This window comes from Paroedura picta, chromosome 11 (assembly GCF_049243985.1).
Source record: "Paroedura picta isolate Pp20150507F chromosome 11, Ppicta_v3.0, whole genome shotgun sequence".
In the NCBI taxonomy this organism is placed as follows: Eukaryota; Metazoa; Chordata; class Lepidosauria; order Squamata; family Gekkonidae; genus Paroedura; species Paroedura picta.
Window position 1 is genome coordinate 14,985,319 of NC_135379.1, and position 25,823 is coordinate 15,011,141.

Consider the following 25,823-nt stretch of genomic DNA (forward strand, 5'->3'; position numbering starts at 1 on the left):
GTCCATGGACATAAGAGAGCCACAGTTTGGACACCCCTGCCTTATAACATCTTTGTGCAGAGGTTGAAGAGTTGGACTAGATCTGTTACTCCTGTGTGATGTAAACCCAGTCGGCTTTGTTAAACATTTATTGGATGATATGATGATATATGTTCATGTTGACCTACCTACCCTCTCCCAAAATGACCAATGATTGGCCTGGAGAGATGGGAAGGGGAGGGGCTCTGGGTGGGCATGTCCACAGCTATGCTTCCCAATCACATTCCTCATAGTTGCACCCCTTCTGGGGTTTCATGAAGCCTGAAGAATGTTTCAGGGGGTTCTCAGTGGTAAAAAATTGAGAAGGGCTGCTTTCTGGTAAACCATGAAGCAACTGGGTTAGATCCAGACTAAAATTTCCAATGGCAGAATGGAACTTTCCTGCCTTCTTCCTTCCACTGCAGCCCACTGACCTCCACGAAATGCAGATCTGGAGGATTTGGGGCCCTGAGGAATGGCAAGAAAAGGGATCTGCAGCCAAAAAAAAGGGATCAGTGGATGCTGCCAATTTAGTCTGGCGCTAGCCAACTGTTGTAAAGTTAAAAATGTTGCAGACAGGGAAAAAAGAATCCATGTTCTATTTGTACACAATTTTCTTTTTACTCCTATGCTCGTATTTCATTTGTGGCTCTTTTGGTAGCATTTTTAACAGTTTTGCTCTGTGGAACTAAAAAGTTGGAGGCAAAACCAGCCCAGAAGTGTTTTAATTGTTTACACATTTCATTTCTCGGCCTTTTGAAACCTTTTAATAACCCTCATCCTGTGTCCCACCAAAGACTTTAATTACGCGAGCCAATAGATCCCGTCCATTTCTGGTTGCACCCCATGACTCATGAATTACTTGTAGGAGGGGGTTTGTGTGTGTTTTAAAAAATTCAATTCAGCAACATCTGGTAGATTATATAAGGCAAAGGATGTTCTTTGTAAACCGTTATGGACAACATGTTTCTGTCTTTGGCAGCCACCCATGATTCTCTCTCTTTCTTCTTCTTCTTCTGCTCTCTAGTACTGGCACCCTTCCACACTCTGCCCACAAAGATAAAAGCCGAATTCCTGCACATCTACCAAGGTGACATCAACACTTTGGAGTGTTCATTTTTAAGAATTAATTCAGCTCATTTGTCCTCCACTTGGTCCAATGCCTAAACTATCCAGTTGAGGAATGCTTGATGATAAATCGAATAGGGTCCAAAATAGCTATATCCTATAACACAATCAAGGACTAGATTTTAAACTACATTTTATAGAACTCGGAATCTACTATATTTTCTGCTTAAGAAAGAACATACTAACAATGAATTGGTATTATGATTCTCTTAGTTCCATCATTCTTTTGCACAATTCTAGCACAAAAAAACAAGGCTTATGCTTACTTTCAGTGAATTTATCAGTTCATCATTGATTAACACACATACACCCATATGACATTGCCCATTTGAACTAGGCCTCCCTTCCCTCCTCCTCCTTTGCTCCCGTGGGACTAGCCATTTTAATTAACTATTTTAAATTATTACACAGTTTTATTGTTTTAACATAGCTTCCATTATATGCTTTAGTTTTATGCGATTGTTCCCAGTTATTGTTATAAACTGCCCTGAGGTGACTAGTCACAAGGGAGCGGTGTAGAAGCCTCGATGTAAATAAAATAAAACAGAACAGTGGCTAGAAGGAGAGGAGGGGGAAGAGGGAAATCAATATGATTAAGGGGTCTAGAGACCCTTTCCTATGAGGAAATGCTGAACAGTTTAGAAATGAGAGGACTAAAGGGAGACATGATAGAGGTTTATAAAATTATGCAGGGGCTTGTTGGGAGCAGGCCAGCTGAAACCCTGTCTGACTTGGAAGAAGAGGCAGATCTACAAGTCTTAATAGGATCAGCCACTGCCCACAATCTCAGAGGCACCAGAGCCTGAACCACAACCAGGTCCAAGTACCCAGCATCTCCAGCCTTTGGACACCAACCCTGTTGCTGAAGCCCCAGCAGCAGCTGGCTTATCCTGAACCTAGGGAGCAAGCAGGAAAGGTGGAGGAGCACACGGCTAATTGCTCAAGGAAGACCAGGCCTCCCAGACTCAGCTGTGGATGACTAGCTGCAGGTCAGGTTTAAAAGCAGTAAGGCAAAAGTCAGTGACGTGGTTCTTTCCAGACCTGCACCTCCAGAGCCTGTTCCTGACTTCTTGGCCCCTGCTTCCCTGTCTTGACCTTCAGCTTGTAACCTGACTACTGATTTTCTCCTTGCTCTTATTGGACTTGGCAATTTGAGTGGCTGATATCTGGCTGTTGACCCTGGCTTCCGTTTTGCCACCACGTCTTGGCTCACTCCCTTAAATTATCAGGCTGCCTCTGCATCTCTCCCTGCTGCACCTGGAGACTTGACAGGGCTGGAGGTAGTGGACAGGGAGAACTTTTTCTCCCCGTCCAAAATACCAGCACTCGAGGAATGCCAATAAAGTTGATGGGCAATAAATTCTGGAAAGAAAAAAGGAAATGCTTTTTTAACTCGATGAGTCAATAAAACGTGGAATTTGCTGCCAGAGGATGTAGTGATGGCCATGGGTATACATGGGCATTAAAGGGGATTTGACAGATTCATGGAGAATAGCCTATCAGTGACTACCAGCCACAAGGACCAAGGGCTTCCACATTTAGAAGCAGAAAACCTCTGAATACCAGTGGCAGAAGGCAACTTCAGAGGAAGGCCTCAGCCTCTGCCCCGCTGTTGGACCTCTCTCCAATGGTTGGCTATTTTGTGAGGCAAGGTTCTGGGCTAGATGAACCACTGGTCTAATACAGCAAGGCTTTTCTTTGTTTTTATGTTCCTATTTGCACTAGACCAACTGCAATGGTCATGTCTGTCTGTAGAATTAGATTTGAGCAATTTCCTCCTTCCAGGATTTTACCTAATGAAGTTCTGGTCCATTGAATAATTGGATTCTTGAAAAATGATAAGTTGGCTTCTACTTGGTATTAGCATAAGGGGGTTGTCCTGCTTTCTGTCAGCAGCTCCCTATGAACACTGGAAGGGCAATACTGAGGGATCTAGAAACCAAAAGCCATGTGGCACAGTAGCAAGCAGAGGAGACAAGAGTAACCCCCAAGAACTCTCTTTAAAGGGCCCACCAAAGCCTGGATCTGGCCACGGTTGATAATACAGACCTAAACAATCCCTTTGAGTTGGTCTTTTAAAGATCATTCCTAGATTTAGGACGAAACAATGAAGGCTAGCACTGAACAAGAAGAACATGAAAGAGGGACTTGGCTGGTGTTCTTCCCTATGGTGTGTGGTTCCCCCACCACCACTACCTGTTCTTTGGTTGCTGTATCTTGCTGTGTGGGTGTTTGCAGTTGAGAGTAAATTATGGCAACACAAGCCTTAAAAGAGCCCCGTACACAAATGTTTCCAGACTTAGAACTGACGTAGCTTCTGGGCTGTAATTTCAGCATAACAGAGCAGTTAGTCTTAACTATGCTTTGCAGAGCATGTGAATGTGTATCTCTGGACTTGATCCGAGATTGTACAACTGTGGTGCTCTTGCTGCAGTGCAGGCTGGCTGTTAGTGGGAAGGCAGTGGAAGGTATGGGATTTGAATGGTCTCTGATATGTATTCTGGTTTTACAGACTCGTTAAAACAAACCATTCTTTCATGTTCTGTTTTAACCAAGCATTTATGTTGGAGGAGTAAAGAGGTGGTCTGGTGGGGGGGGGGAGATTTGGGGTTGAAGGACATAAAACATAAGAGAAGCCATGTGCCCCATCCAGTCCAACATTCTGTGCCACACAATTGCCAAAACCCAGGTGCCAGCAGGAGATCCACTAATGGAACCAGAATACCAGAAGCCCCCCAAGCACCAAGAATACAGAGCATTATTGCCCCAGACATGGACCACAATACCTTGTGGCTAATAGCCACTGATGGATCTCTGCTCCACTTGTTTATCCCCTCTTGAAACACTTCACGTGGCAGTAAATTCCACATGTGAATTGCTCATTGGGTGAAAAAGGACTGCCTTTTATCTGTTCTAAACCTACTGCTCATTAATTTCATTGCATGCCCACGAGTTCTTGCATTGTAACCAAGGGAGTAAAGTACTTCTTCCTTCCTTCTCCATCCCATACATAATTTTGTAAACTTCTACCATGTCACCCTCAGTGACATGTGGTTGTTTCTCAAAACTAAAGAGCCATTACCTCTTTAAACCTTCTTCATAGGGGAGGTGTTCCATTCCCTTAATCATTTGAATTTTCCTTTTTCAAAGCTATAATATATTTTTTGAGGTGACCAGAACTCTGCAGAGTATTCCAAATGAGGACACACCATCGATTTATAGAAGGGCATTATGATACTGTCTGATTTGTTTCCAATTCCTTTCCAAGGAATCCCCCAGCATGACATTTGCTGTTTTTATTGCACAATGAGTCGCCATTTTTGGTGAGTTGTCTCCAGGTTCTCTCTCCTGGTCAGTTACCACCACTTTGGACTCCATCGACAAACTTGATTTAAGGATTTGCGGGGCCTGAAGCACCAGGGCCTGTTGAAGGGTTTGCAGGGCCTTAGTTGAGCACAACTGTGGCTGTTACTAGTGCTGTAGCAGCGAGCCCTCTTACCAGGGATAGTTGGAACTTCGGAAGCAACCAACATCTGCTTTTTTCCCCTTCTTGTGGCCCACAATACCTCCTAACAAACTCCCTAACCATACAGCACTGTAGGAGCCCTGGGACCACAGGGCCCGTAGCACATGGGGCATGTGCTACTAAGACAGACCACCTCTGCCCATCAACATATTTGATGTATAGAGGGCACTTCTTTTCCCATAATATTGTTCTTTGGTTTTTCAACTGGAACTTACTGTTGCAGAACCTACTGTTGCAGATTGAAAGGCAAAAAAAAAAGAATAAGTTAGGTTTTGTGTTTAAAAGAAGCTTCCGATTTGTTTCCAGACCCATCACAGCAGAGGGGTTTGCTGGCTTGCTGAGCTCATAGCAAAGAACTCCCTGTACCCACCAACATTGCCCAAACATTCTGTTTTGTTCCCAAAGCTGAGGCAACAGATCTGCTATGAAACAGAGCCCTGAGCTGGAAAGGGTTCCTGGCTATTGACACGCAAATGAGCCTTTACAACCCTGCCAGCCCCCAAACGTTCCCCCTTTGCTACAACATTCTGAGATCCGGCAGTTCACTTTGTCACTGTTATGAAACCCAGGCATGAGCATCCTGAACAGAGTCCGCTTGGGACAGCTGTGCATGCAGCATTAGTCTTGCCAGCAGACAGTGGAGGTACAGAGATGAATTTCTGAAAAGGTCACAACCCAACATCGGCAACCGTTGAGCGATTTCTTCATTGGGAAAGGAGTCCAATGGAATGGACACAAAGTAAGTCAACGTGCATCAAGGTATTGGTGCAAAATAGTACGAGAGGTCCGGTTCTAGAGAGAGGAAGCTATCTAAATGACCTCATGACTTGGCGCAGTTCTGGAGTATATGAAAGTTTGCTTGTGGGTTTTTTGTTGTTGTTTTTTTTGCATTTCTACATGTCCAGCTTCAACCCAAGGGAAGATGAAGTCACTGCTTCTGGCAGTGCGTCATAGATCTGGGATAAATGTTGTCCAAAACATGCCATCCGTAAGCTGTCCTGGATAGAAAGAGTAGCAGCCAGGCACAGACTCAGGAATGATTAATCTTTCCTGGACAGTAGAATAGGCCGCTCTAGGAATCCGTTAGGGCATCGTCTTTCAACACCACCATTACTGGTGCGAGGTGGCTGCGGAGTGTGATAAACAGATGCATTCGACCTTCCAGTCTTTCACTCAAAAGTGGGGCTGATAATGGTGGCTCTGGGGGCCTTTTCACTGGTCTCTCTGCCCAGAGATATGCCTCTATCAACACTCTTCAAATACTAGAGGAAGTTCTTTTCTCCCATGTTTTTGCTTTGAGTTTGTTAGTGGAAAATGCTGTCACGTTGTAGCCAGCTTATAGTGACTCTATGTGGATTCCAAGGCAAGGGATGAACTTGCCTTCCTCTGCTGAGCAATTCTGGACTTATTCATTTATTTAATTTTGTATTTATATGCCGCCACATTCCATTCGGACCTGCGGCAGTTCACAATAAAACAATAACAAACAATATGACCCCATTAAAACCCATTAAAAATTGGCATTAAAAGATGGCGATACAGAGTTCTAAACCCCCTACCCCCTCCCTCTGTCCAACTATAGAGGGCCACAGCTCTTCCTCGTTGGGAGCGAGGGTCCAGATGTCCCAATGCGGAGAGATCTGCTGATGAAACTTCCTTGCAGTTGCCTTCCTTTGCCAAGCAATTCTGGACTTCATCCAAGTATGGACCAGGACTGCCCCTGCTTAGCTTCTGAGATCTGATGAGAGGCTAGTCTGGGCCATGAAAGTTCTCTCCCTCCCCCTCTCCCTCTCCCTCTCCCCCCCCCCAAATCTGGAGATAAGCTGTAATTCCAGGAGATCTCCAGGCCCCACCTGGTGGTTGACTCCCTTCCTCATACAGAATCATCCCATTGGCCTTTTTAGCCCCATATTGTTGTCAGTGGCTTTTTAGGGTCTCCTGCAGGTCCCTCCTCCAGCTCTGCTCCCTGAGACGTTTCATAGGCCAAACCAGGGAAGCTGCGGTCTGTTCCTGCAACTGAGCAGAAGCGCTGAGACTCCCAAACTTTACAAAAGCAAACACGCCGCGTGTGCCCAATTGATGCTGCGGAGCACATAAACAATTCCCTGCCAAATACCGAGAGCAGATGGATAGGCCCAGATTGCTCGGTGCACAGCTTGAGCCGTAGAGCCATTCCTGCCCAGCTCAGCAGGGAGAAGGAAGTTCCATAGCTGGTCCAGGATCTGCTTGGACAGGGCAGGATAGAAGGTGATGGGAGAATACATAGCAAGCATCAGGAGGGCTGTCCACGGACATATTTGCATGCCTCCTAGGATCGCAGAGCAGAATGTTCCCTCTTGCCGCACTCCACTGTGGCCCTGAAATTTTGTCCGTGGGGAGTTCAGTGGAACAGTATCCGGGCAAAAGTATGTGAGAGCGAGCTGCAGTGGAAACAGAGATTGCTGGAAACTGCTTCTCCCCTTTCTGAATACATCGATGCAATTTAGAAAATCACGGCTGGAAATATTACTACAGGTGATCTTCCTGGTCTTCGACACAAGAGATGTAAGGGGGAAAGTTGCTTCAACAATTTCTGATTTTAACCTCTGTTACTTTTCTGCGTCTTCAGTTCCAATCTCTGCACATTAGTACAGTGCAGTCCTAAATGCAGTTACCCCTTTCTAAACCCATGGATTTCAATAGGGCGATTCTTAGGGTCGTGCTGCTAATGTGCATGCTGGGGATCTGCTTTTCCTAGCTCCATACAAAAGCAAGTGCAGCTCGGGAGGGGGAATAAAAGACCGTGGTGAAAGGACAGCCTTTAAACCCAGAGATTGGCCAGAGGATTACCAAGGCATTTGAGGACAATTTATAGAGGCTTATATATGTGACACACAGTGGCATAATGACAGGGACTAGAGGATGGGAGAAATCTCCCTTGGTGCTTTCACAGTCCCTGACAGAACTGTCTTTCCTTCCCCCTTCTTTCCATGTGTGCACATTTTTCACCCATGCCACCAGCCTGTTCTCAGGGAGAGCGAACAGTGATGTGACAGGCAGCTCATGCTCACGTAAAGAGCCTCCATGGGGAAGGACTGGGGTTGACATGACATGAAAAATTCATCTCGTGTTCCATTTGCAAGGGTGGCTGCATATTCATGCCATCACGACATAGGGTGTGTGTGTGTGTGTGTGTGTGTTTGTGTCAGTATGAAACCTTGAGAGTGGTCTCGTGGTTCGAGTGTCACAGCAGGATTTGGGAGACCTCCGTTCAAATCCTCACTTTGCCATGGAAGCTCACTGCGTGAGATGGGACCAGTCACACCCTTTCAGCCTAACCTCCTTTGCAGGGTTGTTGTGAAGCTAAAATGGAGAGGAAGGAGAATGCTGTGAGCCACTTCAGGTCCCACACTGGGAAGAAAGGTAGACAATAAATGAAGTAGATACCAATAAATAATAGACTACTGTAGCTCCGTGGTAGGCCACATGCTCTGCCCACTAAAGGCTCCCACACTGATGCCTGAATCTCAGTGAAAATCTACTTGAAACCTGTCATGGTAGTCCATGCTGTGAGAACTCGTGATATGACTACGTGGAAGAAGAAGAGTGTTTTTTATACTCCGCTTCTCACTACTCACATGAGTCTCAAAGCAGCTTCCAATCGCTTTCCCTTCCCCTCCTCACAACAGACACCCTGTGAGGTAGGTAAGGCTGAGTTCTGAGAGAACTGTCACTGGCCCAAGGTCACCCAGCAGGCTTCACGTGGAGGAGGAGGAGAGGGGAATTAGACTTGGTTCTCCAGATTAGAGTCTGCCATTTTTTAACCACTACACCACACTGGCAATTTCCTATTTGTTATATAAATATATAAAACTCAACTTTAAAAACAAAAGAATATGGTTTGTATAACACGTTTGCTTAGGTTTTTAAGTATACACATCCAGTGAATGCAGATATCGCCTGCTTTCTCAATCCGAATCTTGAAATATTGAGTATTAAAAGCACTCTAAGATATTGCCCAATAAAGATAGTGTCACTCCAGATCAATCCTTCTTGCTGCAGAAGGAAAATTTAAATTGCCCCAAATCAAAACGGAAATTGCATTCTGTGTAGACTGCAGGGACTGAATCGACCTGGGATTGGAATAAAAGCTCCGTGCAGTTTATACCCTGGATGCTTTAGTCTGATCCTGCATTGAGCAGCGGGTTGGACTGGATGGCCTGTATGTCCCCTTCCAACTCTAGGATTCTATTATTCCTTTATGATTCTAAGGTAGAGAAAAGCAGAGTATATAAAGCTCTCCTCCTCCTCTATATTACTTTTATAACAGCTTTGTGATCAGGTTTGTGTGAAAAAGAGCCCCATGAGCCTCGTGGCTAAGTGAGGATTTGAATTCCAATCTCCCCAAGATTAATCTGACTTTCTAGCCACTACGCACAACAGGAGCATTGTAAAGAAGTACAATAGAAAAGGGCTGAAAGCAATAAATGTCATTAATTGTGACACAGTCGTGTAAATAAAACACCAGCGGAAATGCAGAATCTTCTGAGCTAGTGCATTTAAAAGGCATCAGTGCTTAGGGATCCCTGAAGTTTGTTTGTTTGTTGGTTTGTTTGTTGGTTTGTGAATTCTAGAAAAATGAGGGGCTCCAGTCTTTACTCACTAAATCCATTAGACTGATTGATAAGAAACGTTGGGTTGAAAAGGCGCTCCCTAATTAAGCAGACAGCATGTTTAATTTTTAATAACTATGTTTAATGTCAAAACGGTGGCAGTGCTTTCTTAGAAAATGTGGGAGGAATGCCCACGCGTGCATGTATTATCATGCAGTGTGAATCCATTTATTAAATGTACAGACCCTTGCGTATCGGCGAAAAGGACCCGCTCAAAGAAATAAGCAAGCATAATGCATCTCCTCCTCTTCAGAGTAAACGTATGCAAATTTAATCCATTCATTTAATCCTTCATGATTGATCAATTTAGTTTTCGGGGAAAAGCAATAATATTTACCTTGGGAAGAAACACACACAAAAGAATGATTGGTGTGTGTGTGTGGGGGGGGAATAATGGGGCAGCTACATAGTATATTTAACTTGGACCCGGAGGTAGGGAGGGGTGACATTTGGTTAGGTTTATGAAACCTTGGAGTGAATTCAATAAAATCAGAGTCCAGTAGCACCTTTAAGACCAACAAAGATTTATTCAACGCGTGAGCTTTCGAGTGCAAGCACTCTTCCTCAGACTAAGCTGGTCTTAAAGGTGCTACTGGACTCTGATTTTATTGTGCTACTTCAGACCAACACGGCTACTCATTTGAATCTATCCTTGGAGTGAATTGTTAGCGATGACCAAACAACAGTAAAATCTCCCCTCCTCATCAGTGTTCCCTCATTAGGAGCTGTGACAGAAAAGGGAAGCCAGTTTTCTTAGATCTGTGTCCTCACATCACACCTTCATGTCAAGCTGAAATGATAAACACCCAAACAAACAGATGTTATTAGGAAGAAGTGCTTGAAGGTATAAACAAAAGGGAGAGGAATTGTTCAGGAGGGTTCCAGGAGGACTCGCTGGGAATAATGAGGTGAATATGAACAAAAGAAAATGTATTGGATGCTGAATATCTGAGGAGGAAAATCCTGACAGGAAAGGAGTACCAGACTGTGAACTAATTTCCCGAGGGAAATGGTGGGAAATCCATTGCTTGAGTCATTTAAACCAGACAAGACAAAGCGCTGGAGAATACATGGTAGGGGGGCTGCCTTGTGGTGATGGAAAGGCGGGGGGGGGGGGGAGACAGCGTGCGCTAGATGATGTAAAGCTCCTTTCAATCACAATTTCTTTGATTCCAAAATGAAATAATATGCCTTGTTGAGGGCCAGTTCAGGACCGTCTGCCAAATCTGCAGCTGCAGAGGGCTCATCCCTCCAGGGACAAGTTGAAATGCTAATACGACGCTAGCCGATCAGGCCTCATTGTGTGCTCTGGAAGAGGAGCTGCCTCATGCCGGCTGAGAGAAACGCACTGGAAAGAACCTGAACCTGCGAAAGGAATCCATAAATTGTCCCATGGCTTCAAAGCACGCTTGAACACAGCACAAGCCTGGTGCGCCGGGGTTGGCAGCTGACCCCTTTCAGGGAAATGAACCATTCCAGACACCTGCCAGCCCCGATAAAGCCACAAAAGCAACCTCTCCTGGGCAGTCAAGGACATCCCTGAGGGTGTCATTCCACAGTTAAAAGGCTCCATTAGGTTTGATAGATTCTGGTTATAACCAGTCTGCAACTTCAGTGTTGTTGCTGTTTAATAATAAAAATAATAACCTGCCTCATTCATTTCTACACCTTGAATATTTATTAATTAAAATATTTTCTACCCGGCCTTTCTGCTTGGCTCTGTGTGGCCAACAGTAAGAATTAAACAATGAAGTCTGAATCCTGCCTGATAAATGTGCAACCAAATGCCCCTGGACCAGGGGTAGGCAAACTGTGGCCCTCCAGATGTCCATGGACTGCTGGCAGGGGCTCATGGGAATTGTAGTCCATGGACATCAGGAGGACTCAAACGCTGTTCTGCTGCTTCTGACCAAGTCTGCTGCCCCATGAATCTAGTTATAATTAAAGACCAACATTCCAGCTTGGGTGAATCTGAACTCATTCTGTGAGATCCAACTGAAGAGTGGAAGGAAGACATGACAGAGAAGCTAGGTTTTTAAAAGATCATTAACAAACAGCGATCAGATCCTTCAGAGTTGTTAGTCTTTCAGCCTTGACCTTGGGGTGTGTCCTTTGAGGTGCTTGTTCTTTGACAGCTCTCTCATACTTTTGAGGGTGGCGCATCTGCTCTGCATGCAGAAGTTCAAGCCCTGGCATCTCCAGTCAAAAGGACCAGGTAGCAGTGGATGTGAAAGACCTCTGTTTGAGTCCCTGGAGAGCCACTGCCTGTCAGAGGAGACAAGATGGAGCCATTATATGACTTAGTAGAAGGCAGCTCCATGTGGTCATGCACCAACACATCTACACACTGGATGTGGCAGTGATGAATCTATGCCAGCCTCATAATTAAACTGCCTGCTCCAACTTATTTCCCTGTTGCGAACTCTGACGTCGTCCGGATGGTTCGTGCAATACATTCCTAGGATTATATTCCATCCATGTTGGCTTGGGTAGCAGGACTTGTTTTGTGCCAGTCTAGATTGAATGTGTGTGGATGGAAGCTGTCACCTGAACGCTCCACCAGGTGCCTGGAGCCTGGTGTCCTCTGACAGCATCAAACTGGAAAAGGAGGTGCCAAGGAAAGGCTTAATAGGAGCTCTTGATGCATGTTGGCTCCAGCGGTCCTCAGGCTGGCAGTCAGCAGTGGCTGCCTGCTGTTCTTTGTGCAGGATTGCTTTACCCTCTTGGCACTCAGGAATGAATGTTGCCTTCTCGGCAGACGAAGGCAAAACATGAAGGGCGGGAGGAGGGAGATAGAAATGTGCTTCAGGTTCTATCAAGTAAGACCTCCAAATGAGGCCCCATGAAGAATTCAGATGATGGACTCTTCTGCCATTCCTGTAAATGGAAGTGCGTAACATTCAGGGCGACATGGAGGGGGCTGTGATGATACAGAAATGCACAATAGCTGCAGAATGTGGCCAGGGCTCTGCCTCTCAAAATTCAGTCCTCAGCAGAGTTGCACCCTTCTAACCCTATGGGCGTCACTGGGTAGAGACTGCAGCATGTGGAGATAAGGGGCTGAAACCTCCCCCGCCCATCGTTTTCCTGACCTGACATTGCCCCGGGGGTCCTTATTTGCCTTGTTTGGGTCAACTTTAAATCAGTTTCCCCAGCGAGGCAAATAGCAGCTCCCCGGGACTGGTTTTGGCCACAACAATGACATTGGGGAGAAGGCAGAGGCAACTTTTCTCCACGTGCTACGGTCCTGATCTGAATTGGGCCCCTGTGTACCTGAATGTGAAAGAGATCTTGGGGCTGTGGCAGGAGGGCTGGATTCAGGCAAAATAATTTCAGTGGCTGAGTGCCATTGAACTCTTCTGCCTCTCCTTCTCACTGGTCCCCATGAAATGTTGCCCCGGGCACCGGGAACAATCACATGAGGCGGGTCTACAGTGGGATGGGGAAATTGGTGGGAATTGACAGTTTGGTCTGAAGCCAGCCTCAGAGCGTGATGGTCATGTTGGTCCAGTGTGCCACAGAAAGTCATGCTGGGGACAATTGGACTGATGCAATTTGTTCCATTGGGAAATGGTTTCCAGAAGACAATTGCTTACATCTCAGTTACTCTTGTTGTGTCAAGATGCGTCTCCCTAACAGCCTCAGTTTTTTCGATTTTTCTACAGCTCAGTTTTTAAGGCCTCTGAAAGCTTCACGTTGCAAACCCTTGGTCACATTAAAATCAACAATCAGCTGGAAGTCATCCTCCTTTCATTATACTTGGCAATCCACCCTGGAGCTTCTAAGTGGCCTCCACCCTACAGCTGGATCTCATCAGTGATCCACTCCAAGGCCTGGGGCTGGCCGGGAAGCAAATGTCTCCCACTGCAACCTGTTTCCAAGTGACAACTCCAAGGCGTTTTTAGAAACAACTTCTAGTGTTGCTCCAGAGCAGAGATGTCTGGGAAAAATGGAACATGAAGCAAATGGGGTTCAGAGGCAAATGGGAAGACTCTTTTGTCCAAAACATTTTTATGCTGGGTTGCTTAGGACAGGTTCATGATACAATAAAAAAAAATTTTAAATCAAAATGACCAACAATCTAGTGGAATAGAAAAGCATTTAACCAGAAACATGACCATGGGGCAGGGGAACAATTATGTGACATCAGAGTCACAGGAAATTACAAATGTCAGAATGTAGTGCTAAGAATTCAAAAGTAGAGGTTTTAGGTACATAGATACAGGTGCAGAGTTCTAGAAATGAGGCCCCACAGGAATCTAGAGAGTAGATTCACATGTGCATGTTCAATGTAGGAAGAAGGAAAAGCCTGGGGGGGCACCTCTGCCAGCTCATTGACATCTTGTCCAAGTTTCTTTTCCCCTTCTTGTTGCAGGTGCAAACTTTTTGGCAAGGGCTGAAGGAGACTTGACCCTTAGCCCCAGGATCGTGGCTCACAGCCAGGCCTGTATTTTTGTAAGCCTCTTTGTATCGCCCCTACCCCCAAAGAAAATACTTACACAAGTCTGATAACCATCTTCAAGTATTTAAAAGGCTGCCATGTAGAGGATAGAGCAGAACCAGAACCAATGGGATGAAATTAATGCAAAAGAAATTCCATCTAAACATCGGGAAGAAGTTTCTGACAGAGTGGTTTCTCAGTGGAACAGGCTTCCTCGGGTGGTGGTGGGTTCTCCATCTTTGGACATTTTTAAACAGAGGTTAGGTAGCCATCTGATGGAGAGGCTGATTCTGTGAAGGCTCAAGGGGGTGGCAGGTTACAGTGGATGAGCGATAGAGTTGTGAGTGTCCTACATAGTGCAGGGGGTTGGACTACATGACCCAAGAGGTCCCTTCCAACTCTATTATTCTATGATTCTAAGTCAATAAAAAGTATCAGATAACGGTAGCACTGAACAACCGAAGCGTCCAGTGGTGTCTTGCATGTAGGAATGAGCCAGCACAGAGCAAATACATGGACATAAGTCTTGTATCACATCATGCCAACTCAGACACGTTTTTCAGTGGTTGAAATCCAGCTTTTAACCGTCAAGTACAGAGCGATTGAGAGATGAAAGCATCTGTGAATGAAGCAGCATGAACGGAGTGCCAAATAATTGTTTCCATAATCCCTTAAGCATGGCGTTCTCAATGGAACGGGCTGCATGCTGAAGTAGGAATCATCACAGGTACAATGTAGGCTTATGAGACCTCTCCATGCATTGAGGGGTGCAGAGATGAGACAGTGAATTACAGAAAATACATGTACATATGAATCAACCCTGCTTCGCAATAAGGAGTGTGGGGAGCCATCATGAAAGCATCCCCTGCCTTTGAAAGGAGAAAATAGAGACACTCTATATTCACAACGTCTAATTAAGGGGAACAATTTAATGACAGCTTCATACTTTGTTTGGCATGGCACAGGTGGACAAAATGAAATGGCAGCTATGAGGATCAGAGGGTAGAACCTTGTGATAACAGCAGTGCATGCTTCATTCGACACAAAGGTAAAATCCACCATTGAGAAGGAGATGAGGAACAGTTTGGCTTGATTCTGCATTGAGGTTCCCTTTCTCCCTGGTTTTGTTCCTCTTTGTGCCTTGTGGTCGCCAGCGTCCAGGTGGTGGCTAGAGGTTTCCTGGGATGACATCGAATCTCCAGACAACAGAGATTAGTTCACCTGCAGAAAATGGCTGCTTTGGAAGGTGAACTTTATGGCATTATACAACACTGAGGTCTCTCCCTCCCTAAACTCCACCCTCCCCAGGTTCCAGGTATTTTCCAAACTGGACCTGACAGCTCTGGTGTGCCTGTTTCCCAATAAACTGAGAACCAGCATGGTGTAGCAGTTAAGAGAAGTGGAGTCTAATCTGGTGAACTGGGCTTGGTTTCCCACTCCTCCATGGAGTGACCTTGGGCTAGTCAGTTGTCTTAGGGCTGATCTCACAAAACAGTTCTCCCAGAGCTCTCTCAGCCACACCTACCTCACAGCATGTCTGTTGTAAGGAGAGGAAGGGAAAGGTGTCTGTAAGCCAATTTGGGACTTCTTTGGGTAGTGAAAAGTGGGGTATAAAAACAGTTATTCTTGTAAAAGAAAAATGCTCCTTTACTTCCTAGAATTCTATGCGGCCCTATCCAGTGGCTCTGAGCATTTTTCTTCTCAATCGAAGTACTGAAATGTAATGGCTCGGGGAATAAGAACGGCCAAATGTAGTACAAAATTACATTTTATAGATCCTCCTCCAAATAAAAAAGAAAATACCAAAAACAGCCTTTCAAAAAATTAATGCTTACTCTAAATCTCTGCATGATTCACAAAACATGCTCCCATAAATTGTCCTCGGAAACCAGAGCCTCAACAGGAGTGTGGGCAGTTGCAGAATTTGGCATCCGAGAGTGAGTAGGGATCTCTCGGTTTCCTGGCACACAAAACCCTATGAATCATTTCACAGATAGAGGAATGAAGTGTTTTGCATACGCTGCCTGGGCGGGGGTGGAAAGGCCTCTGGATTCCAGCTCTTGCCCCCCTCCTTGACTTTCCCAACCTCCATAATCCAAGGACAGTGGACAGGATGCTGCGTCTGTGATCATGATGGCAGAGTAATCTCTCCTATTACAATCTGTTCCACATAATATATTTCTGATAAGGCTTTGGAGGAGGAGTGTGTCTCATGGCTTAAGTGCCACTCGGCCCCTGAGTGTCTCCTCCTCCAACCAGCTTGCCTGTCTGTCAAGTGGCCAGTCACTCGCCTTCCGTTCCCCACCCTTGACCACCCCCTCCTCCTTCCACTTCCCTCCAAGGCTTGGAGGCTGCAGATCCCTGCTGGGTGAGAGGAACAGGAAAATCTGGCTGTCAAAGTACATTGAAAGTGCATTATCCTGTGTGTGCAGACTAGGCCCAGGTCCCCAGGGTCCAAGGATGAATGAATTAAAAATTATTATCTTTTAAATTTGAGGATTTACACACGATTGGCATGCATCGAATGGGCATATTTGTTGGGCATATTATACTGAAGAAAGTCCTAATTAGAGTTGTTGGTTTTTAGAATGCTGCCAGCATCTGTTTGAAAAGGAACATTATGCATATAATGAATTAGAGGTGTAAGTAGATATTCCCAGATTCTAGTCCAACGTGTAACCTAGATGGGATGTATCCTAGTAGCACATGCTAAAGGCCCTGTGATCCCAGGGGCCTCACAGTGCTTGTACGGTTAGGGAGCCTTCACACTGTGATTTTTAGAGGATCTCCATACTTATTATTCTCATTTGATTTATAAACTGCCCCTTTTCGTACGATTCAGGTCGGTTTGGAATAGAGCAACACAACATTCAGACAAAAATATAAAGCTAAATGTATTAAATCATAGAATTTCACACTTATGCGGCTAGTGACCATAAGAATGAAAAAAGGGCAATACGCACGCTGTGGTCGTAACTGAGCCTGTGCATCACTCATTGGGTGTGCGTACGGACCACAAGTCGCAAAAGCGTGAAGGTCCCTTTAGATATTGAGGCATTGCGTCTGCGCGTCCCACCAAAGTTTGAGAAATGTCTTCAGTCTAGTGAAGCTTCCAAAGTTTCAACTGTTCCGGAGGGTGTGTGTGTTACACAGTTACTTGTGCAGCCCAAATAACAGCACCAGTTGTGCTCTGCTAAGGCCCTGTGAGTCCTCAAACTGGCTCTGGTGCAAGGGGCCCCACAAATCTCTAAACCAGGCCTGACTTAACCACCTTATAATGAATCAGACCACTGAGCTATCAAGGTCAGTACTGTCTACTCTCTTGGCGGGCCCTGGTTCTCCAGAGTGTTAGTCTGTCACGTCACTGATCCTTTTACCTAGAGATGCCAGTGATTGAACCTGAGCCCTTCTGCAGGCCAAGCAGATGCTCTGCCACCAGTCCACAGCCCTGCCTCTTGGAACTGCTGCAAGCAAAATGAAAGTCCCTTTTCCTAAGAGAGGAGTAATAGGACCAGCTATGGAGACGCATTGTTTGTATGAAGTCAATCCGAAGTGGAGGAAGGTTGAAGAAACAAACAAACAAAGCTGATGCCAAAAGAACCCCGTTCCTAGGAATCAGATGCACGAGCTGGAGAAAGGGACGGTGCCCCATACAGCTATCCTGGATACATGAGCAAATGGGTGCTTTAGAAAAAGAGACCATTGATGATTGTCGGAGAAACGTCAGTAAACCATTAATCACGATACTAAATTGCTTTACTGCGGCATATAGTATGTCAGTGGCAGCTGTTGGATGAGCGCATCTGAACACTCCCCATGCACTTATATCGATTTTCATTCTATTTCCCGTTGCAAACACAAGAAGTAATTAGATAACACTGCCAAGTGAAATTTTAGTTCCATTTAAGTCCATGGGAGGCACAGCATCAGTTAAGCCCCAATATTCCTTATATTATAGTGGGTTATAATGTCCCTCTAACCTGTGCGTGTTTCCTGGAAAGTCACTCCCATTGTACAAATGGGGCTTACTCACAGGCAAATCTGCACATGATGGCCGTTGTAGCATCTTTCTAACATCAGTAATCAATTTAAGGTGGTCAGCTGTGCTGGAGAAAATGCCCTATCTCCTAGGGGCTTAATTTGTGGAAGCAGGCAGGTCTAGCTTTTACTCTAGGTCAGCTAGCAACCTTATTTAATAGTTATACTTTGTGCAATTTGTGGGAAGGCTGAAGAACCAGGACAAAGCAGGAACTGGCCAAAGAGGCAGAAACCTGATGGGAAAACAAGAGACTTGGGAGAAAAAGCAACGGAAGGAAAATGAAGGCTAAAGGTTCTCCTTACCTAGATAAAAGTATGATAAAGAAAGAAGGTGGGTTGCTAGACAGATGTCCTAAAAGCAAGATAGTTACACGCAGGTAGCTTTAAAGGAGCCGAGACAAAATCATGGAGGAAAAGTATAGCTTATCAGTCATGATAGCTAAATGGATCCTCGTATTCAAAGGCAGTCTACCTCTCAATGCTAGGTACTTGGGGGATCTTTCTTATGGCTCCCCAAAGCCATTTGGGTACCAACTATAGCAACAAGATGCCTAGGAAAGACGGGGAGAGGAGGGGCCCAAGCAGAAATGCGATGTTACTCTAGGACTTCTATTTCTCCAAGACTTTATGGTATATCACAGAGTTTATCCCCTGAAGCTGCCATTGCCTCCCGAAGAACTGAACCCTGCACTATGAGGATATGCTATAATTCTGGGAGCATTTCTGGTCCCATCTTGTGGTTCTTCCCCATCATGACAGCATCTCAAACTTGAGTAGGGATGTCAGCCTCCAGGTGGGACCTGGGGGTCCCCTGGAATTACAGCTCATCTCCAAATTACAGAGATCAGTTCCCCAGGGAAAATGGGTGCTTTGTAGGGTGGGCACTCTGGCATTGTACCCCACTGAGGTCCCTGTCTTCCCCAGCCTCCATCCCCAATTCTCCAGGAATTTCCCAGCCAGGATCTGGCAACAATAATTTTGGGGGGAGGGAGGCAAAAATAATGGTGGGATATATACCTGTCTAAAAGCCTTTTGGGGAGCGGAGGAGCTGTATGCCACAGGTAGAGAAAGAGTTGGCCTTGCAGAAGGCCAAGAGCAGGGGTAGTCAAACTGCGGCCCTCCAGATGTCCATGGACTACAATTCCCATGAGCCCCTGCCAGCGATCGCTGGCAGGGGCTCATGGGAATTGTAGTCCATGGACATCTGGAGGGCCGCAGTTTGACTACCTCTGGCCAAGAGTCAGGAAGTGCAACACGGAGGGGTTAACTGAGGAAAACACTGATTTGATCTCTCTGCAGAAGTTGGATGACAAGTTTGCTGGATTAAAACTCTTGCAGTGTCAGAAGTGCTGTCATGGGTGTTTATTTCTTCTTGTACTTAATATATGCAAAGCTTCACTGAAGAAGGAAAAAAAGCAAACCACATGGCTCAGTGTAAACTGTTTGCAATTGTCTCCAAGCAAACACTTTGTCACCACCTTGAATTTCCCCCTCCATTTGCAAAAGCAAATACATAAGAGGGAAGCAGCTATGCTTGATGAAAAACCATTTAAACCGGACGGCTAACACAAATCTTCAATTACTCTCTGGCTTTTATCAAGATTCTCCCCCCCCCCACTCCGCACATGCGTATGCACGCACACACAAAAGTTTATGATTTCCTGATTGTGGAAAGGAAGCAGGGGCTGCCAAGAGAATTCAAAGGGAACTGGAATTAATCCCTTCTGCTCCTGCAGATGGCAGAGTGCAGCTGACGGCTGTTTTGTTAACGTTAACATTGACAAATAAAGTAGCCGAACCGAGGTGGGCAGAGGTTGGAGTGTCCCTAAGGTATTTTGTCTCCTGCGTTAGCATTGAGAGAACCTTCTGCTTTTGTTTTAAAGGAAGAGAAAGATTCTCTCTCTTGTAATTACAACAATAAACTTGGACTACAGAACAGTAGCAAGTCCCAAAAGGACATCTTTGCTAATGTAAGCCAGCGGCTTTCATAGGATGTTGTGGACCAACTAAAACCATAAAGTGTTTTTTTCCCTCCCTGTTATACTCATACCATGAAGAAACATTGCAGAAATGTATTTATGTATGCCCCCTTTTCTCTTCAGTGGGAGGCACCATGTCATTCTATGAGGCAGGTGAGGCTGAGGAGAGAAAGTGGATGAGGTAGTTCCCCTTACCCAGCTAATTCCCCCAGAATTCTTGATGCTCTCTCAACATTGATCAGAGGGACAGGGTGAGGATGGGGGGAGTGGCAATCCTCATCCAAGATTGTTTTCCCTTCCGGAGGATGATCCCTATGGGATCATCTCTCTTGTTGCAAACCCACCCCCACAGGGTGAGGATGGGGGGAGTGGCAATCCTCATCCAAGATTGTTTTCCCTTCCGGAGGATGATCCCTATGGGATCATCTCTCTTGTTGCAAACCCACCCCCACAGGGTGAGGATGGGGGGAGTGGCAATCCTCATCCAAGATTGTTTTCCCTTCCGGAGGATGATCCCTATGGGATCATCTCTCTTGTTGCAAACCCACCCCCACCCCCACCCCTGGTCACCATCAAAGGGCCTCTTGCAGTACTTGACTCCAAGATGGCTCAGTTAGTTGTTACAAGGGGAAAGGCCTTCTCAGCTGTGGCCCCTAACCTGCAGCCTTTCCAGGTCCTGAGGGGAAGGGGAGGCCCATCTGCAGAGTTCTTCCACTCCACCCCCTAACCTAGCACACGTTGTATTCCTGAATGCAACAGGCTTGGCCCCTAGTATTGACATAAAACTGGTGCAGAGTAGCAATTAATCATTAATTTATTCCTGCTACAAACGTTGCACATTATGCTTGGTGCTTTAATCTCTTTCTGTTCAAAAGCCTGTTTTATCTTTGCGCACTGCAATCTGCATAGCCAAACAATTCTGGTGCAAATATGGAGAGCTGAAACTGGAGGCCTGGCCTGTTCGTTAGATATACTAATCCACACGGCTGGGCCTCTGCGCAACCTTTTCTCCTTCTTTACAAAGAAGAGACACTCAAACGTGGGAAATAATTTCTGCATTGGTCTATCTCTCAGCCTGAATGTTCTCACATAGGCTTGCATGGTGATCACTGATTGGCTACCTGACCAGGAAACAGAGCATAGGTTTCCCAAGTGAAGAGAATCGTTCACAGACAACAAAAAGAGCAAGCAGAGTTACAGTTGGGATGCTTGGATTGCCCCTTTGCTGATTAACATGGAGATGTTGCTGCTAATGGAGCAGGCCCCTGTAGATTCCTTCCTATTTGTTCCTTTTACCCATTTTCTTGCTGTTGCATGCAATACACCAAGTATGGTGCAGGTAGCCTTGCATGCTGGCCAGGAGGGGGAGAAAGTCTTCCTGCTTCTCATTTCCAAGGTACAGCAATGTTTGCTTGTAACTGATATTAGGAGCAACAAAGGGAGAGAACTAACAGGTGTTCTGATGGCTCTGTTTGGGAGTGTTGATAGAGTTGTGTAATAGCAGCTTTACTTTGTTTTCCTGAGCATTATGTGCAGGGTTCTCAGCTCCAAGTTGAGAAATTCCTGGAGATTTGGGGGTGCAATTAGAAGAGGGAGGAGTTTGGGGAGGGACCTTTGCAAAATATCTTACCATTGAGCCCAGCTTTTAAAGTGGCCATTTTCCCCCATGGGAACTGATCTCTGTATGGAGATGAGCTGTAATTCCTGGAGGCCTCTAGAATCATAGAATCATAGAGTTGGAAGGGACCATACAGGCCATCTAGTCCAACCCTCTGCTCAACGCAGGATTAGCCCAAAGCATCCTAAAGCATCCAAGAAAAGTGTGTATCCAACCTTTGCTTGAAGACTGCCAGTGAGGGGGAGCTCACCACATCCTTAGGCAAGGTGACATGTGAAGATGAGCGATCCAAATTGCATGTGAAGAAGACACTCTCAACAGGCCTGGGCCTCTCTGGTTGTAGTATCTTTTCTTTGGAAGACCATGCCTATAGCTGTGGTGAACTACCTTCTTAAAATTAGGGTAAGACTACTCTTTCCTTTCCAGCCTTTTCACAGTTGTGTTACGTTGCAGCGTTTTGTGGGGTCGTACGATGCATGTGCTGTGTCAGATGCTGTTTTAGAATGGATTTTGTTTTGTGTCTGGAATTAGAAACTGCATTTGTGGCCTTAGTCATATACATGTGAATCTGGGGAAATAGTGGAATTGACTTGGTAAAGTAGACATGCTTGGGATTGTGGCTATATTTTTAGTGCACACTTGCCAATGGTAAGTGCTAGGAAGAACTTCAACAGTGCAATCCTAAGGAGGGACACAATTTGTACAGGGACCCCGTGCTTGTGTAAGTGGAATTTATGTTGACATAAGGGCCATTTTTACATGAGCCTCTTGTGGCGCACAGTGGTAAGGCAGCAGACTGAAGCTCTGACCATGAGGTTGGGAGTTCAATCCCAGCAGCCGGCTCAAGGTTGACTCAGCCTTCCATCCTTCCGAGGTCGGTAAATGAGTACCCAGCTTGCTGGGTGGTAAACGGTAATGACTGGGGAAGGCACTGGCAAACCACCCCGTATTGAGTCTGCCATGAAAACGCTGGAGGGCGTCACCCCAAGGGTCAGACATGACTCGGTGCTTGCACAGGGGATACCTTTACCTTTAAGGGCCATTTATGCCAGCACTGCTGTGTTGCACTGTTCTGCCAGCGCTGAGGCACTGAAGCTGCATGATGGTTCTTAGTCAAAGAATCCTCTTTTAGTACATGTGTGTTCTCCTTTTGAGTAAGTTGGAAACAGACTAAGACAGTATCCAGCTCATCAGGCAGCTCTAATGGAGACACCCACAGCACGATTCCTTCACTCTTCCACGTTATTTGGCATTGTTATCAGGACACTTCATGGCAGCAAAGCTGGCTAGTGAAGAGGCTGAGGCCTCTAGCTGCCCAGTAGGAAAACTGACCCACCCAGAAGAAGGATTGCTTTCATTTATCGGAAGGAATGAGCAGTGACTCATAAAAGCTCATCCCCTGCCACAAATTTTGTTATTCTTTAAAGGCAGGCTTTCTCAACTGGGGTTTCTTGCTGGCCCTGGAAGGGTTTCCCAAATGGATGGGAATTAATTAATTAATTAGACATCTATTGGGTGACATGACCATGGTCATGTCAACCTGCCTCCTCCCCAATGGCCAAAGATGGGCCTGGGGGTGGGAAGGGGAGGGGCCCTGGGTGGGCGTGTCCACAAGTCTGATTCCCAACCATATTCTGCACAATGGTGCTACTTCTAGGGTTTCTCAAAATGTTTCAGGGGTTTCTCATCAGGAAAAATCTGAGAAAGGCTGCTTTAAGGTGCTGCTGGGCCCTTAGTTTTTTCTAGTGCTACAGACAAACACAGCTACCCCTCTTAATTTAAATATGTTTCAGTTCTCTCCTGAAGGAAAAAAAAATCCAAGTAAAATAGAGATTTACACTGCATATTCTAGACCACATGTTTTTTTTAGGCCTGTAAGCAAAACTGGTCCATGTCATACCCTTTCTGAAAAGGGAGCAGATATGTACTAATTTATCACATGCCCATTTCTTGCCATTTGGGGATGGGGTATTTATGATTACATCCAGGTAGCGCTTCAGAATATGGATCTGCACACTATACCAGCCTCATCTCCCACAGTCCCTAATGCTGGCCATTTCCCAGCTGCCCACTGCACTAAATTATTGGCCTTGGTAGCCATGCTGGGGCAGAAAGGTGTGGTAAAAACTGCAAACAAAACTTTTCCATTCAACCAATGTGCTTCATTTGGATAGAGGGGGCCCCTCAATCTCCGAACCAAGGGCTTATTGTCCTGTGTCTACAGATGGTATCAGCATATAGAGAAATGGGGCACTTAACAGGGGCCATAGATTCTGGTATGGCCCATTGCTGTAAATTCCAGCCTACACCCCACCCCTCCCCTGCCTTTGCGCTCAGTTTCTTGTGCTTCCAACTACACGTGCAGGTGAATGTGAGTGCAGGCATTAAGAGGGCTCACAAGCCGATGGGTAAAATGTGTATAGGCAAGTGTGTGTGTGTGGGGGGGGGGGATGTGAGTGGGTGATAGGATTGACAAACGCCTGTTCAGAACACCGTGTTATGATTTCCAGGAAGCAACCCAGAAGTGACATCTTTAACCAAAGAGTTTTGGGAGTAATCCTAGAGCAAACCTGGAATTCACATCACACAATGCTATTTTATTAGCCCCCCCCCCCCCACACTCTCTGCTGGCTTCCCCAAACCTGTAAATAACTGTGTATGGTTGTTTTCTGCCCTCACTGAGGAACAGTCAGTTTGGAACAGTTTGGAACTGTTCTGTGTGTGTGTTTTTTTATAAAGGGAAACAGGGCTGTAGTTTGAACTGTCTGTAAACACTTCAGGCATTGTGAAATCCAGTTTACTAGAAGTGTTCTACTGTTCTTGTTTTGTGGTTCTCTGTTTAATTCTGTTTTATTGACTTGTTTGTTGGGTGTGTTATACTGGTCTCTATCGCATTGTTTCCCAATTCTGCAATCCATCTCCAGTCTCAAGGAGAAACGCCGGCCATAAAGGAAGCGAATCGGCATTAATTTCCGCAAGAGTACTTTCCACTGCTCCTACGGTGACATAGCTCCATGGGCCTGCGTTTACACTTCAAAAGCAAAGGCGCAAAGTTTCCCCAAATCCAGACTGCAAATGCTAATGTGTATGCCACGTCACGCACGTGGTTGCAGGCCTATGCACAGGCATGTTGCTAAAACATCGTTTCCAGCTTGGGTCTCTTATGAACCGGTTTCCTAGTAGAGAAGGCATGAAAGGATGTGAGTTTTGCGTTGCGTCTGGCTCTGGAGTTTCCAGACCGAAAGGTGTAATGCTTCCGAATCGGCTGCCAAACCCACTCGGCCGCTTCCTCATTCCCCGTGCGAACTTTGTTGTCAGTCTTTTCCATACGTAACGCGGCGCGCCTGGCTTTTCCCAGCTTCTGGCTATTGTTGTGCTAACTCGGAGCGAGGAGGAGGGGGAGGGATCTAGAGGCGGGACTGCGCCCATGTTTTCTGCTCGCCGTTGGCCTGCGGGGGTTTTGGGCGGGAACGTCCCCAAAGGCCGTCTGTGTAGCTCCTTGTGCCGTCGGGCGGAGACGCGGGAAGTCTTTCAGAGCAGGAGCCCGGAGCTCCCCTCGGAGAAGCCGGGATCTGCTCGCCTTCGTTCGCTACGGGGCTTCCTCGGGTGGAACCATGTTGGGGAGTTTAGTTTGAGGGGCCATTTTTGCACACACACACACACACACACCCTTTGGAAAGAGGGTTCCTGGACTTGCGCGTGGCAAACAACGCCAGGAGCCTCTTGCTCCGCCTTATTCCCCTTTCCCACGCAGAAGCAAACTTGCTTGTGAACATCGCTGAGAGCATAAGGAGTAAAATTGTTTTGAAATTCAATATCTCTCCCCCCCCCCTCCTCCAATTAGCATCTCGAGGACGCAGCGCCCAGCTGGCAGCCAGACTCGGGTGCAGCTGGCACCGTCGCGATGGCCTGCGGCGGTGGGGCGATTTAATGGAGAGCTCGGAGCGTCTTGGGAAAGCAAGCACAAATCTGCTCGCCGGCCGTCGCGAGCGGCGGGGCAAGCTGTCCGTGGGGCGTGCTCGGGTGCAAAAGCGGCGCAGCTGCCCCGGGGGAGGAACGGGGCCCGGTTCTGGTCCGGGTTTTTCTTTTAAAGGGAACATCCTGACCTGAAGGGCTCCAAGGCTGCGAGCAAGCCTTACGGCCGCTGCTAGGCGCGAGTCTCGCCCGGGAGGCGACTGAGCGCGTGGAGGGGAACCAAGTTAACCCCACAAAAAGCACCCACCAGCGGCACTTTTCAGAGACTCGCCGCATGTCTCCCCGCAGAGCCAGAGTCCGCGTCGTCGGGTCCGCGGGACGGCTGAAAGAGCTCCTTCTGGAGCCCGGGAAACAAGTTCTCTGGGCGGGGGTTGGGGTGTGTAGAGGCGGCCCTTTTGCACGAGGGCCGGTTTTTACTTGCGAGGAGGCCCGCGGCTTCGCGAGGGCT

The 25,823-nt window shown here is 46.5% G+C and overlaps 1 protein-coding gene across 1 annotated transcript in view; it reads left to right on the plus strand.

Moving 5' to 3' along the window:
* The first annotated feature begins 5,284 nt into the window (after positions 1–5,284).
* ARHGAP21 (Rho GTPase activating protein 21) overlaps positions 5,285–25,823 on the plus strand; it is a 120,082-nt gene continuing 99,543 nt past the window's right edge. Inside the window, exon 1 of the mRNA XM_077304038.1 lies at positions 5,285–5,411. The gene's annotated coding sequence lies outside the window, so the exon portion shown is untranslated. The remainder of the gene's footprint in view (positions 5,412–25,823) is intronic.